Genomic DNA, 15614 nt, shown 5'->3' on the forward strand with positions numbered 1-15614 from the left:
CCTTTCCATTTCCTGATCCTTCTCACATGCATACTGGTTGTTGTTTTTTATCTCAAAGTATGGGGGGATGTGTGTGGCAGGGGGAGATTTACATGTACTATTCAAGTAGCTGTTCCTTTCCTTGCTTTTTCTCTTTCTTTCTGTGACACTGGAAGAGAAGCTTCTAAATCCACATTTATGACCTGGTGTAGAGAAACTTCCCCTCAGCCATTCTCATTTTGCCCTGGCAATGCTTTGCTTACTGCAGACAGGAGAAGGAAAAGGGGAGCAGAGCGGCATGCAGAAAGGGAGGGAGTAAGCTGGTGCACAAAAAATGCTTATGCCGTAACTGAGGTATCCTACGGTATTGCAGTGTTAGGTGCAATAAGAGGTCCTTATTAATACTGTTCAAATGAAAATTAAGGTTTTATAAGAAAAATACTGAAGTTTAATATTGTACAATTAAACATGGGCAAATATTCAGCTGTGGGATTTCTGTTTCTGTAACTGGAGGTTTTAAAAATAATTTACACATCCTGCTTCATGATGCTGCAGCAGTGTCACAGAGATTCCTGTATACTGCTGACTCCTGTAGCAAAAGGTGAAACTCAGATTGGGGTTGTGCATCAGTCAGACATATAGAGCTGTTTGGGATATGTTTTGGTGTTTCTAAAGGTCTGGCCTTAGGTGGAGTGCCTTCATTTTCATATTGATTGTGCTTGCACTTGAGATGGTGGTCGTCACTAAGAAGTACTTTGAAGTTCCATACATGGTGATTTTTTTCCCCTCTATATCTGTAACACTTTTTTTTTTTTTTTTTGCAGAAGCTGAAATGCTGTTATAATCTCACACATATGTGCTAACAAAATTTATTTTATGTAGAATACTGAACACTCAGAAGTGGTTTTAAATAGAAAATTGTCTCTGAAATCTGTAACTTTCATATGCCTAGTTTGCTCATAGTACTCACTTTCAACGTAGAAGGCAAGAGGGAAACCATCTGCCATGTTTATTCAGGACTACTACTACTTCATACTGAGTAAAATTCTCTCAGAGCTGTGGGTCTTTCGCTTACCACTGTACCCAGAGCATAGGTTTAATGTCCCAGGTTACAGTGGAATAATATCAAGCATGATTTTGTGATTGCAAGTGTTGCTGTTGTGCAGATTCTGGCAAGTTCCACCCTCAGCCTTTGATCTTTGGAAGATGTCCAGCTGCTACCACTTGGGCAAAGCCATGTGTGCTGACAGCTCTGAGGCCATCTGTGAGGAGCCCTGTCAGCTAGCTGGGTGCTTGTGCTGTGCCTCTTCACTCCGCCCTGCCAGAAAATGCCTGTTTCCTGGGTTTGCCCTGCTTTTCTCCTGGAGAAGGATCGACTTTCAAGTCCTCGTGAAAATGAGGCTGCGACAGCTATCGTGTAATGGGAACATCAGAGTGAAGTGAAATTATTGTAAATGGACATTTGCATATGAAATGCTGTGATTAAAATCAGCTTTCTGTTTTAATAAGGGACATGTGGATTATAGATCAAACAGTAAAGAACTAATAGTATCTTAGAATCAGATTACAGCTTTAACTATATATTTTGTTTGTTGTTAACAGGCAAGAATAGGACTTCAAATTAAAGGTGCTTATCTTCTTTCAGCTGAAGGACAATGAATTTGCAATACTAGGTCAAATCCCTTATCAATATTCATCTATTAAAACCAATGTGCCAGCACAGAAAGCAACTCTGTAAAAGCTCTATTCTTTTCTTCATGTTTTATCTGTTAATATTTGATAATCTGAAGAAATCGTCTGGGCTGGGACCTACTTCTCTTTTCTGTGACTGAAATTCAGTGTTAAGTTATCTTAACAAGTTAAAAGCATAAATATAGTGCATGATATGATGAACATCTAATACTCTTTTTCAGTTTCTCAAAGGTCAGGTGTAGCCTGGCATCTGAGTCCTATTTGCACAATTCTATGAGCCAGTGTTTGCTACAGGGTAGAAATTAATGTGAACCTAGTGTGGTCTCTGCTTTCTTTAAGACTGTGACCATGACTGATTATTTGCTGACCTTTTCCTCTTTTACTTGCTTCTGAAAAATGGTGCTTGACTGAAGAGAGGTTTTTTGGATGCTAGGGCTGTACCTAGTCCAGACTCTGCTTCTAACAGCATTAAAGTGGAAGAAATAGGTTAATTCAAGGAGGGAACGTGTCAGATGTTCGCGTCCTATGGATTAAGACAACCAGGATATTCCAGAAAATTAAACAAATACTTTTTCGAGGAACTGTTGGAGGATTTGAGCAGCTGTATATTTTCTTCATTCCTTATTTTTGATACTGTTTTCTCTTACTTTGTTGTTTAGCTTTCCAATTTGAAATGCAAAGCAAAAGTTAGAGACTTTATGGCATAGATAAATTTCGAGGTCTGTGACTGTTCTGCTGTGTACAGGGTGTGAGACCTGGGTGATATTCCTGTGCTTACATGAAACAAGGTTAGTTTGCTGAATTGGTGGGTACTTTTTAAGTTTCCTCAGCAAGCAGGTACCCAGGAATATTCAACTTGATTGATAACAACTTCATTCATTTAAATGTCTGACACCTGTAAAATGCACTCAAATTAATTAAGTAGCTTGAGCACTGCCTTTATAATATTATTTTTACAAATATTTTAGCGGATAACACTTAATTTTTCTAACCTGGCACAGTCACTAAAAGAAACAATTAATATATCCCTGTCCTGGATGCTTACTCTTGTCTTTTTGTCCTTTGTGGCAGCATGACTACAAATAAATAAAAAAACAGAAGGTAACCTAGGTTTGTGCCATAGTTTGCTCTGCAACATCACAAAATGGGTGCTAATGCAACAAGGTGGGGGAAGCTTCATGGGCCACAGGCAAGAAAGATGAGGTTTGGTTGATTAAACTGTACTGGTTTAAAATGTTAGTAAAGCTCAAACTTTCCCTTCATGCCTTTGCAATTCCTCCAACATATATGGCTTGGAGGGCTTGTCCTCCCTTGAGGTACCATTCAGTTCTGGTGTGTGGTGTGTTGGAAAGGGCCATGAATCCATGAACACACGAAACAGAAGTTACTTTACCAAACCAGACAGGAACTCATTGCAGAGTTGGTTTTCCTTTTCCATAATACAACCTGCACAAGGTGACACACCAAGAACACTTTGTAGAAAAACCCTTGCTTCTGCTGTTGATGAGCACAAATATTTCCTCAGCTGAAAAGGAGAATGGCAGCTCTAGTGCAATCATAATAGAAACTGGCTTATGCACGTGATATGTAACAAAATTTGCTGCTGTAATAATTTCCCCTGTGAGAATTTTTTAAATTATTTTTTTGGCCAGGCTAATTTTATAACTTCCAAACTGAATTTCTGCAGTACAGGATACAATGCAAACAGAAATCAAACATCAGTTACCTTCAGCACTTACTTACCGAACTTCAGTCAAAATAATTAGTAATAAAAACTGAAGACACTACAACGGGGTAATTTGCTGGAGGCAAGGGATAAGATGTTCTGATTTAGCTTTTGACTGTCATGGATAAACCAAATGTTTATTATACTGACCTTTTAAAATCATAAGAAAGTACTGAACTACACTAGACCTACCAGAGAAATCTGAAGCCTTACAAACCTTTGCCAGCCTGAGAATGTGGCCAAATTATGACTCCTGGTATTTGTTTTTCATAATTTGAGCACTTTCATGATTCAGTTCTGAATGTAATAGTGATTACTTTCTTGTAGTAATCTCTTCTGAAGGATCTTGTGTCAACCTTTGACAGGATAATAGAGTTAAGCTACTAAAATGACACTTAGGCATCTCATTCTCAACAACTTTCAGACACCACTAGAATTCTCAGATTCTGTTTTGCCACTGCATATTCCTTTGCTTTACCTGCTCAAAACTTAGAGTTTTCAGAACAAGTATTTGCCTTTTTTTGATTTTCAGTTCTGAATGCATCTTCAAGAATGTGTTCTAGAGTAGATCCTATAAAAGGCAATTTGAAAGCCCCTCAGGATTAAACTGCTCTTAGATTCTGGTGTTCTCTGACTGGATCAGGGGTTTGTGCCCTTGACAGATTTTCCGTGTCCAAAAGAGTATGACCACTACACAAATTTGAGTGTCCCAGCAGCAATTTCTCCTGTTGGAAATGTTCCACTTGGCATGAATATTCATTGGGCTGGAGAAGGTAAGACTGTATGGTGCAGCAATTGTATCACTCAGTGAGAATATGGGACACTCACTTCCAAGTCACTCTTCTAATGAATATTTAATTATTTATATGTGTTAGAGTTTTTTAAGCAGGAAAAGTTCAGGGCTGTTTTCATAATATCCTGTAGCCTGGAGCTTAGATTACTTACTGAAGATGTTGCAATTTTATTTAAAGCTTCCTTCAAATTTCGGTTTATAGCTCCTCAAAAGTAAATTCCTGCATTTTTTATTTCTTAATCTTCACACCTGGTTCAAGTATATTTATTTCTCAGATTTAAGCATTTTCTGGTTTTGTGAAAAGCATTTGATGAATTCAGTTTGGTTGAGTTGGGCTATTAGGAATGGACTAAGTATGTTGGTTCAGCCAAAGCTGAAAAAACAAATGGAGTTGGAAGAGAAGGAGAAGCAAGGAAAACTTCTTGGACCTATTTTTGTTTGTTTTTTAATTAACTGGGAAAAACAGGATGAGATCCACAGATGATACAGGTTTGAAGGACATGAATTAAGTATTTTGGTCTCTAATGATGAAAACCAGCATGTAGAGAAATTTTTAAAATGTAACTGAGCAATTTAGACACACAATTCCCTGTGGTTATAACCTAATTCTCACCACCTAACCTCTTTTGGAATCCAGTGGAATTTTCAAAAGCTTATTTCCACATGTAAAATGAGATCATGATCCCTAGAATACTCAGCAAGATCAGAAAGTGTCCATTTGCTATTTATATTTAATGTTCATTTGGTTTAAATTATCAGTTTGTTCTGAATGCAGGGTATGATTTCTGAGTCTAGTGTATTCAAGACTGGATTCTTCCTTTCATAATTTCAACTTTCAGCCCAATGCATTATAATTCTCAGAGGAAAAAGACAGAATCTAGCAGACTATTTGCATCCTTCTGCATTTCTAACACAATAAAATACTTAAAAAGCTACACACTTTATTTTATACATGTATGTCTATATATATATATACACACACACATACATATATAAAATTTCCCCTCGTCCCTTCCAAAAGCATGTGGATGAACCATTTACTTTTTTCAGCCGTAAAACTACAAAAGGTTGTAGTGAACTTCACACAAGGACTATATTTGGAACAGCCAACCTTGTGATCATTACACCAATCTTACAGTGTATCCTATCTTTAGGAAAGTAATTAAAGCATCGGTGGTTTAATTATTTTTTAAAAAAATAAGAAACTAAGTTCTGTCTTCAAGTGTTAAAATCATTTTTCCCTAGGTATCTACAGTTGAAACATTATTTACTTTCCCTTTGAATTACCACTCTGCTTATTCACTTTGCCATATTAAGTGCTGGTTTTCAAATAGCAAAATGCGTGTAGTCATAAAATTTGTTAGTTTTAATTTACTCATTTATTTTGCCTCATTTGTGGTAGAATTCAATAAGAAAGTTAGCAGGTTCATAGAAAATGTTTCCGTTTGTCTTCTTTCTGAACGCTTGAGAAAGAAAGATCACATCCTTGGGGGTCTCAACAGATTTCATTGGGATGACTGGAAGAAAACAAGAAACGTACCTGGAGTTTTATTTAAATGGAGAATTTACAGACCATCTTTGTCATACATGTATTTAAATGTCTTAATTTTACTAGTCAGCAGTTACAAAGAGAGAGAAATTAGTCAAATTATCCGATTTTTGATTTCTTCAGAAGAAATAACACTATTGCTCCTTGAGGAAAGAAACACCAAACTGATAGTTGTGGCCATAAAACCCTTTGTGATTGGGACTGCTTATCAATCTTCAAAATGTAAGTCTGTGAAATGACAGGACTGAAAACCCAAACATACTGTTTGGGTAGTGCCTTTCCCCAGACAGGTCGCTAGACTGGCATCTGGAGTTTGTTTGTCTGGTTTTTGTTTTGTCATTGGTTGGTTGGTTTGTGTGCGTTATTTTTGTTTGTTTGTGGGTTGGGGTTTTGGGGTTTGGTTTGTTTGTTTTTCTCTCACACTGTTTTCTTTTTGTAAGGTTAAACAGCACCTGTTTAACTTGCCAGGCTAATGAACTATTAATGAACTGATCTGAGAAATGCTATGGGTATAATATAAACCATACCAGCCCTAGACAGTGCATGATATTTAATAGTATTTTCCACTTTGCAGAGATTGTGCTGCTGAGCTCAGGTTTGCTGAACTTCCTAATTACCTCAAAACTTCCAAACGAATTATTTCAGCCTCCTCCTCCCTGCTCTGTTTCACTGATGCAAGGAGGGGCGATGCAGTAACCCTACACCTGTCCCAGCACACGCCTCTCAACCTGCTCAACTTCCCCAACGAGTGAGTTGAGCATGAGAACATCTGAGATTGCTCGGTCTGTAACCGCTGGTCCCCACACCTCTGGGTGTTGGGGCTGCCTTTGCCCTGGGCTGGCTCTAACACTTGGTGCTCCACCATGGCACTCGATGACAGCAGCTTGTACTCCAGGACCAGGAGTAAACTTAATCCCCATCAGACTCGTTACAAATCAGCAAGACGGAGAAGCCTGCCGCCAGATATCCTGCTAGAAAATGACTTTAAAGGAAAGTTTCAAAAAAATATTAGGAATATAGACCCTATACACCCAAGGCGCACTAAGAAAAGACCTTCTATATTTTCAGGTAGGAAATGCTGTTTCAATAGTATGTTAGTGCAGTGTCTTTAACCTTTCTGGTGATTGAAGGATTCAGCAGTGGATTACAGTCAGAACTTACTGTGTTTTAAAACCTAAGACAGTTTTCATGGATAGATTTAATCAAGTGCCATTTCTGTTCAATTATGTCAGCCATTACAGTTCAAATGATGGAACCAAAAAGAGAGTCTTCATGTTTTTGATTTCAAGTTGTTTGCTTGAGGATTTGGGGGTTTTTTAGATGCTTAAAAAAAGCCAGTTGTTCTTCCAGAGCTTTAAACTGCATTTTGCTTAGCCCCATTTACAAATAATACAGAGAGCAGCTGCAGTGTAAGAATCTCTTTTGCTGCTCTAATGCTGTATCTCATTGCTTTTCTGGAGGAGAGTGGTTTGGGGAGTTCTTCAGTTTTTTGTTTGTGTAGCCAGAAATTAACATCACTAAATAATCAAATGCATGCTTTAAATTCCTGGTTTGAACTGGAGCCTGTAATGTCAGGAGTTAATAATTTAGTTGAAGTCTCTAGTTGTTAGGAAGTAGGAGCAAAGTGTGAGTGGATTTCAGTCAAGCTAATGGCAAGTCTGGAGTATTTTGTTGTGTTGTGCTTCTAAATAATTTTAAATGTGCCTAAAAATAGGCAATGAGGACAAAGGATTTGCTGGAAAACAATCAGGTCATCTTTACGAGGAGAGCTTAAAAGGTTCTAGGGGGGAAAAAATCAATACCAGCTCATCCCTGCTGAAACTGAAAATGTGTTTCTGTGAGGCGATCAGAGGAAACAAAATCCTTTGTAGAAACAAAATTTCTTTAAATTAAAGTATCTCCTTTTCCAGATGAAAATCAGGGTTTTCACATTTCTAGGGGAATTAGTACAGTCATACAGATCTTTGAAGAGTTGGGAAATATATCAAATTATTTAGATATTAATTTTATATTCCTTAGTGACAGCTAAGCTTACTCGGGTACCTTTTCAAGAACTGAAACACTCGTGAAGGAATGGGAGGACAATGTTAAAAGACAACACAGGGCAGCACTGTTTTTGTGGGATTTAGATCCTCCACTGAACCTTTGTTAAGGTAGTTAAAATATTTCAACACCTCAGGAAATAAAGCTTTTTTTCCTCCTTCCTATTCTACTTCTCTAGCTTAAAAAAATGCAGAAAAGCCTTAGCAGATCTCAAGTCAGATGACTCAGATGTGCCCAAGGCTCCTGGGCTCCCCGGTGCCTGAACTGGCTTTTCCTAAGGTGATGTGGTCTGTTGGTGACTCTCAAACCACGTTATTTTGGACAGGATAGACACTCTGTATCTCACCTGACTTTGTATCTTATCTTTATCTCAGTTGCCACCTTTAAAGTTTTACTTACCTTTTCTGCTTCTTAATTACTCTGTTTGTGTTTTTTTTTTTTTCTCCTGTAGCTTTTCAGTTTTTTTCCTGTACATCAACATTTTTGTTAGGGAAAAAACGTATTAAATATGTTTTTGGCCTTCTGTGTGGTCTTCAAAACCCATACTTTGTTGTGCTTACTCAGATTTCACCTCTGTTCTGTGATTTATTATTTTTTAAATGCAATTCTTCCTCTCTGCTCTTTTTCCACCCTCCCAAATTACCACATTAGTTGTAGTACTCCATTCTTTGTGTTGTGTCAGACATGAGCACTTCAATGCCATTTGTGTGTCTGGAACACTGCCATTATGCTTACGAAATCCACTGCAGATGTGTTACTGTACACTCAAGGGCACTTAACCCAAAGGTAATGCAAATTGATTCCTATAAGCAACTGATGGAGCATGATGGAAAGATGGGTGTAGCCTTTCATTTGGTAGGTCAGCAGTATACATGGGAGAGGCTTTACTTGATTTGCTTTTGAGAACAGGTTAACAAAGTACACTTGAAGTCCCCTTGTCTTTCATGCAGTTAATGTAGGTTGGAGTGGGAAAAGAGCTGTAGCATAGAATCAGGGTATGGTCTGGGTTGGAAGGGGCTTCTAAAATCCACATAGTACAGCCACCCTACTGTGAGCAAGGACGTGTTCCACTATTATCAGGCTGCTCAAACCCCTGTCCAACCTTGAACAGATACATACATAGATATTAAATGTAAATATAAATAATTAGACAGGCTTTCTCTGCAGTCTTTTGGATGAATGAAGAATTTGAAGAATGTGGTAATTCCTACTTCCTTGTTTCGGCCTAGTCACCTATTAAAATAAGTATTTTAAATCTATATCATATTTACTCTTCCACATTCTTCTAATCCCTATATCTCTGCTCAGTCTTTTGTAACACTGTTAGCGGGTCTTGCAATTAAAACATGGTTGCAATTTAGGCTGAAGTCATGGACTTGTTTTCTTCTCTTTTATTCTATCTTACATAGCTTTACTAATACAATAGTGAATAGTGACACACCAGGCATCAAGCTGCAAGGAACTACATCAGTCCATCCACTGGGACTCTTGTTGCAGTCTTGGTGAAAACTCAGGGCGGATGCATGCAGTAGGCTTCTTTTACAATTTTTTCCTAACTGTGATAGCTAGAAGCTCACTCTTTAAAAATGAAAGCTGAAACCTGAGAAGAGTGAGTTGTCTGTCTGTCCTGCTATCATGAAGTTAGTCATTCACATGTGGCTAGGCAGGCTATTCAGCCAGTGGTATCATTGGGTTATTATGTTCATCTCCATATGGCAAAGGTTAGAGAGAAGCTGTGTGCTGAGAAACCATGGCATTGCCCAAGGGATGCACTGCACAGGGATACCTTTTTCTTCTTTTACAAAGCACATAATTTCTTCTTGTTTTTTAAATTTGAAGTGTTTAGAGCTGCTGTATGCTTCAGGACTTGATTACTATCAACTGCTATTTATATATAAATTTTGATTTTTTTACTCTTATGTGATTATGGTTTTTTAAAAAAAAAGACACAGGCACAAGGGAGCACAGTCAACATTATAGGGCCATTTGTTGCCAATAGAGAGGTTCATCACCTTAATTAGTGGAGTTTGTACAGGTTTGCTGATATGCTCTCAGTTCAGCATACTCTCATGACCATGTCTGAACCTCACTCTGGCACGACCATGCAAAAATGAACAGTGTCTTGTCTTAACCTGGAGATAAACCCCTCACTTGTTAAGGAGAGTAGAAAGAATTGTATAAAGACAGAGTGGGCAATGAAGGGACTGTAGGAGACCATGTCTTGAGAGAGAGATTAGGAAAAGTAAATTGAACTAACTGAAGCAGTATATAATTAAAATGGATTAGCTAAACATCATTAAACGTGTATGCTGACTTATGTTCAAAAGCACAATAGCCTGAAGAAAATTAGTCTGTGTTTTTTACTTTTAATCTAGGGAAATGAAGGGTGAGTTTATACTCCTGTTACTTTTTGAAAGAAGATTGCTGATGTTGTTTGAGTTTTTTTTTATGCATAGAACAGACACGAGATTTTGGCTGGGAATGTTAACTTTCTATAGAAAATAGAATATGGCAAAAATTGCAGAAGTCAAAGTGCTAAAAAGATATAATGGTCAAGTTCTGCTTGGAAGCCATTTGTATTGTGAGCTAGGGATTTTTTTTTTAACTAAGCACCATTAAAAATCCACTTAAAATACTGTTATTAGTATCTTGTAGGCTTTTTTCCTTCTACTTCATCCCTTGTGTATGTAGGTGGTCCATACTATTGTTGAATGATGTTTGCTCACTCATGTGTCAGTTTTGAAGAATGGAAGGTGAGAAAAATACTTGGGATTTTCTGCCTCTCCCAGGACCAGGCACACCTCCATTTCATGGCCGTATGCCTGTGCCTCAGGTGTTGTCTTTCCAGCCAAAATATGCTCTGTGTATTCTGCGGGACAGCACATGATCTCTACTTTGGTAAATGCAGTGTGGTGTTGCTGTGACTTAATGTAGTGAAGGTCACTGGTTAACAGTACTTTACAGTGCTACTCAAAGTAAGAATGTAGGTTGCTAGTCTGTGATCTTACAACCAAATAGCTACTATTTTTTAACAAATTTACTGCCTTTTTTTTTTTTTTTTCAGTGAAAATATTGTCGCAGTTAGAAGTCTTGAGGTACTCCCTCAAAGCATTTCTGGAGTTCAAACCAGCATACAGTCTAGCAAAGTCACTTTCTAAAATAAGTAAGTTGATTTGATGCCATATTTGCATGTAAATTATAATAATAAAAAATAATGAAAGAAAGGGTTTTATATACATAAAAAATTCTTAAAAGTTGTTCAACAGTGACATGAATAAATTATTTGATTTCTCATGAGTCGTGCAGCTAAGACAGCCAGTATGTACGACTTACTTTTTACTTCTGACTGGCTGTGTTAATTGGGAAAGACTTGCCAAAATCTAATTACTTTTAATAAGGATACTTAAAGTCATGGGTAAAGTATGTGTCTTGATTCAAATGAGTAATAATGATCTGTGTTCAGTATTTTAATTTGGTGAAGATTTGAATATCCTACCTCCTCTGTGAATAAATTGTACTGCATGGCAATAATGTATGCTTGTGATTTGCATATGATAACTGCTGTTCACTTATTGTACCCCTGTTGACATTAGGGGGACTGGCCTGTGTTGGTGCTGCATTTTATAAGTATCCTCCTGTAGAAGGAAGGGAAGGCAAGTCTGTTTTTCTCCAAAGTTTTTCTCCTCCCTGCCTGACTTGCAAATACTGGATTGGTTTCACACTAATACTGTTACCAAGACCTCCTGTTGACTGAAAATGCAGGAGGAAGGAGGGGTAGCATTTTTGTTGTTTGCTGTTCATATTGTAAGCTGGCATTAGTTCTGCCTTACTGTTTTTTATTGAGCCTCATGCTAAGGTATGCCATTCATGCATTACTGATTCTATATCCAGCCATTGATCTGGGTGAGTGACCACTGCTTCATTGACAGAAATTATATTACTGATAATATCTTGCTTTGATCTGGCCTTCTGCATTTTTGTGGCCTCATACATATTTTTATGTGTATTAGTATTTTAGTTTGTGCATATTTCTATTGAAGTGACATTTTCTTTAGGAAGGATGAGTTGATGATTCAGAGAAAAGCTCTGGATTTCTCATGAAGTCTGATGTAATAGATGTATGTCGTTTTCTTCTTGGGTTCACTGGCATTTTGTGGACTGGGGAGAATGATTTCCAAATGTTCCTGTAAGCAAGTGATGAAAATGCTGCCTCCTCTTTAAGTTATATTTAGGACTTAAATGAGGTTCTCTATGTCCATTGGAGAGTAACTTGAACGTGGAAATGAGAGAGAAGGTAGGGAGGAAGGTGAGGTTAATATAAGGAAGGCTTAATCTGCTATTACAGCTTGGATTTTTGATTTATTATTTGTTTATTTTAAAAACTGTTTAGCTGTCTCCTAGATTTAAATTGCCACCATCAGTTGTTACAGATGTTGACTCCTCTTGAAAGCTAAGACTCCAGTGTTCCAGTGAATGAATCCCATTGTATCACACAGTAAAATACCTCAAATCTTAAATGTCTAAGGACTTGTAGGCTTCATTTGTGCTGCAAGACCTCGTGAAGCAATTACAGCACTTGCATCCTGATTTCAGCACAGATTTTTGTGTGTGCTGCCTTAGAAATAGCATGTGAAAAAAGAATCTGGTTTAGCAACATCGTTTGCCACTTTCACCCTTGGGCTCTCTGCTATATGCTTTCCAGGGGGGTAATCATTAAAATGTAGAGGAAAATCTTAAAACTTGTGCCAAATGCTCACCTTCTGGGAAATATAGCATTTTTGGAGTTTTTGTATGTGTACATGGTTTTCAAGAAGAAGCATTGAACTAAAATTCAACACTGGCTGTATCTCCAAAAAATATATCAGTATAAAACACATGATATTTTAAAATAGAAACTTGAATCCTAAGAAATGCTAGCAAAATAGGAAACAGACAAGAATATTTTAAAATATTTAAGAACAAGTCAGTCACTCTTTATATCAAATGGTAGTAGCCTTAGCTACATTTCATGTGCAGTAAATCCATGAGTGTTTGTTGACATTATTTCTAAGTAAATCTTTCTTTGGCCAACAAGAGGCAATAGAACTGTTTATTCTCTTTATCTGATTTAAGATGCACTGTGAACCGTGCAATCGCCATAAAAATATGTCCATCTCTGGCCCACAGAGATACATTTTTGTGCTAATGGATTAGAGAGATTGACAGTAATTTTTTTCATAGGGCTGTGAAATACTTATTTTAATACAGGGAAGACAGACATTATTTTTAAAGTCTTACAGTAGTACATCTGCAGCAATGAAAACCTTATCAACCAAGTAAAATGTTTTAAAAGAATCACACTTAACGGTTGTCATAATAGCTTTGATTTAGCCTTCTGGCTGATATTCTGTTCCCCTCCTGAAGAGCAATCTTCATATAAGCAAGTGTAGATAATGATATTGAAGTGTGTTCTCTTGGTAATCTGATGAGTCTGTGGACTGCATACAAATCACTCAAAATATATTTCTTCTATAGTGCTTGTTTAATTTTAGATACTTCTGTACGTTTGTTGGGAGCATTTGGCAGGTAACTAACTTTCAGCTATTTATACCTTATACATTTACACATTTACTTGCAACATACTGTATCCAAATTAAATTGCCTGATAATCTTGGAATCTCTGAGATAAAAAATTGCATTGTTTTCTTAATTTTCAATTTTTTTTCCTGTCTTACTGTACCTGAAGTTGAAATACAACAAGAAGTTTAGGATTTTCTGAAAGTACTTGCTAAATTTCAAGAAGTAATTTTAAAAATCAGTATTTTATTAATCTAGGTTCTAGACTGTTGTGCCTGAAGATTGGTGTAGAAAGTAGAATTCATCTTAATTACATCATTTACCTAATGAAAAATCTCAGAACACAACTGAAGTGAGTTGGAAGATTTCTTTTTTTACTGTCTCTCATGATAAAAGATGCTGTTATGGATGAAATCCTAATGGTACTTCCAGTAAACCAGCTGTAAGCAGATAGATGCTGAGTTCATATCCTTAGATTTTTGTAAAGAATGTAGCTCTCATATTAATTTTCTTTATTGTTATTAATTAAGAGTGGTTATTTTGGAATGGGGTGTTTTATGAATTTTTGGGGGTTGGATTTCAAATTAGGAACCTGACATGAGTAGTTCAGGACACTTTGTTATATTTAGGGTTTTTGGGAAATCAAAATTGCAGAGTTTTTCACCATATGATATAAATTTAAATTCCTTTGTTTTGGATATACTAATGTGTAGCTGCTATGCAAAGCTAAAATGCAGTATTATATTTAGATGTGATTTCAAAGACCCAAGAAATGTCTTTTCATGCTTTTTAATAATATTTTAAGCTGTACATAATATTTACTAAAATAAGAAATCTCTTCCATCTATTACTGGAAGATATGTCTGTTTCAAGAAAAAAATAAAAAGTCTGTAGTTATGCGATATATATTGTGTGTGACAATCCTTTGTCTCCTCTTACAAGGACCTGTTGTGTAGTGGGCTTTTTATTTATTTAGTTGGTTTAGAACTGCCTGAGGGTATTGATGTGACTTTCTGTGGGGTTTTGCTCTGTGTCTTTGGAGTTACTGTTTCATGTTGGCTGTAATGGCAACGTGCATTAGTCACTGAATGTGTTAGAGATTATCTATACGGTTATCTGTATGCTCAATTTGTTGTGAATTATCTGCGATCAGAGTAAACCTTTTCTCGGGTAATTTACGCTGCAAACAATATAAGGCTGGCACATTAATTTTTAGGCCTAATCTTAAATCTGTTTTTTGGTAAGGTGAGGGACAGTTCACAAGTGCCATCTTTCTAACTGTAATCTCATTTCTCCTGTATTTCCTACTTTGCTTAGGATCTTTGAAGCAGGCAGTCTCTTCCTGGCCTGTCCTCTCCTGTTCTTCTTATGCAAGTCAGGAGAATCTCTCTCTAGCAAAGTTGCTCCATTTCTTCTGCATTTTGCCTGGATAACTCTCCTAGCAATACTCAGACCCAGTTCAGAAGTTGGCAAGAGCTGAGGAACCGATTATTTGCCACCAGAATTTGGATAATGTTTTGCTGTAGGCTTGTAGGCTGCTTCATGGTACCTGGCCTCATGGCAAGAGAACAGCCCTGGGGTTAATGCAGGCATGGCAGTCATGGACCTGCATAGTTGAATCACCAGTCTGTCCAGCAAGACACAACTTTAATTACCATAGAGGTCATTAAAACTCAGCACCGGTTTGTTCACTGAGTCACAATAAAGTACTTCTGATCAGACTTGTTTAGATTTATCGTGGACAGTTACTGACTCCTCTATAGAGAATCATTCAAGTATTAAATTCCCACGAGTTGCTGGGGAGCTGTTCTGAAGCAAAAAGTCTAATCTGCAGCAGAGGTTTTACTATAACACAAAGATGCCAGGGTGAAAGAAGGATGACAAGAAAAGCAGAATGTCAGAGACTAAAATAAACTCACAAGATGGAATTTCAGGGTCTGAAATGTAATTTTCTGCCCAGTGAATGGAGGATAAACAAAACATATGTGTACAAGTCCAATTTTAAATCTGCTCTGAAACTAGAAAATCAGCAGTTCTCCCTTTTGAAGCTAGTAATAATGTAATTTAAGTTTAGATTTGTCATACTAAATGTTGGTGGAATCTTAAGTAAGAGTAGTGTCATGGTTTGTCCTTTATCTGGTTTCAGGGTTAAGAATGCCTCTGCATAATCTATTGTTATATTTTCATTCTCCTCACTAGAAAGTCCAATCTAAAAGAGATCTCAGTGTCTGTGTAAACTTCACTCATCAGCAAGGACAGTGATGGTGTTGTAGATG

The 15614-nt window shown here is 37.1% G+C and overlaps 1 protein-coding gene across 1 annotated transcript in view; it reads left to right on the forward strand.

Annotated features, from left to right (window-relative positions):
* Positions 1–10869: 10869 nt before the first annotated feature.
* FRY (FRY microtubule binding protein) overlaps positions 10870–15614 on the forward strand; it is a 177553-nt gene continuing 172808 nt past the window's right edge. Inside the window, exon 1 of the mRNA XM_066175979.1 lies at positions 10870–10945. The gene's annotated coding sequence lies outside the window, so the exon portion shown is untranslated. The remainder of the gene's footprint in view (positions 10946–15614) is intronic.

This window comes from Chamaea fasciata, unplaced genomic scaffold (genome assembly GCF_029207755.1).
Source record: "Chamaea fasciata isolate MVZ Bird 193981 ecotype frontalis unplaced genomic scaffold, bChaFas1.0.hap1 SCAF_2, whole genome shotgun sequence".
NCBI lineage: Eukaryota > Metazoa > Chordata > Aves > Passeriformes > Sylviidae > Chamaea > Chamaea fasciata.